We start from the raw sequence: 881 nt of genomic DNA, 5'->3' as shown, positions 1-881 counted from the left end.
CCTTCTTCCAACTGGGTTATCTGATAAATGGATGTGCAGTACTTGTCAATAATGGCTTAATATATTACAATTTTCATGGGGTATTTTTATTTTAGTAGCAGACTATAGGAAGGCAGTGCCTTAGCCTAAATGGTAAAATTTCAAGCACATCAGCAAATCAACAGTCAAAAATAGGGAAGGGGAGTTGCTTTCAAATGCACAAACTTGGTAGTTGTGCACTGCACATGCCTGGAGCATTACAATTGGTTAGTTTCTCAGAATTTACAGAAGGTTTCTCTAAACTCTCAGGATACTCCTTTCATCAGTTAGCTATTGCTACAAAATGGCTATCTATTAGTCAACCACAAAATCTCAATGATATTTAACAAACATATTTTTCATACTTCTGAGGTGTTCTGCTGATCTAGGCTAAATGTGGATGATCTTGGCTGGCCTTCTCACTCACTCATGTGGTTTATCTAATTCATTTATGTGTTTTTATGTTGGCTCTAAACTATATGACTTTATGCTTCTCAGGGGGCCAGTGAACTAACCTGGGCATGACTTTCCTGTGGTGATGGCAAAGTTGAAGGAGAGCAAGTGCATTAAACAAAATCTTTAGAAGGCTAAGCTAGAACTGGCATGCTGGCATTTCAACCATATAGTGTCAAAGAAAGTCACATGACCAAGCCCAGAGTCAGAGTGGGAAGGTACTGAAATTTGCATGACAAAGAGCATAGTTATAGGAAGGAGTGAAAATTGAAGTCAGTAAAATAATATACCACAAGTCCACAAGAGACAAGAATTATTCATGCTTCTTCCATTTGAAACATATGCTCATCCCATCGCAGGACCCTCAAAAGTTTTATCAAACACAATATTAGGTTTGAATCTGGTATGAC

This window comes from Mirounga leonina, unplaced genomic scaffold (genome assembly GCF_011800145.1).
Source record: "Mirounga leonina isolate KUSES-001 unplaced genomic scaffold, KU_Mleo_1.0 Mir_109, whole genome shotgun sequence".
Lineage (NCBI taxonomy): Eukaryota > Metazoa > Chordata > Mammalia > Carnivora > Phocidae > Mirounga > Mirounga leonina.
Note: the sequence above shows the minus strand (reverse complement) of the source record.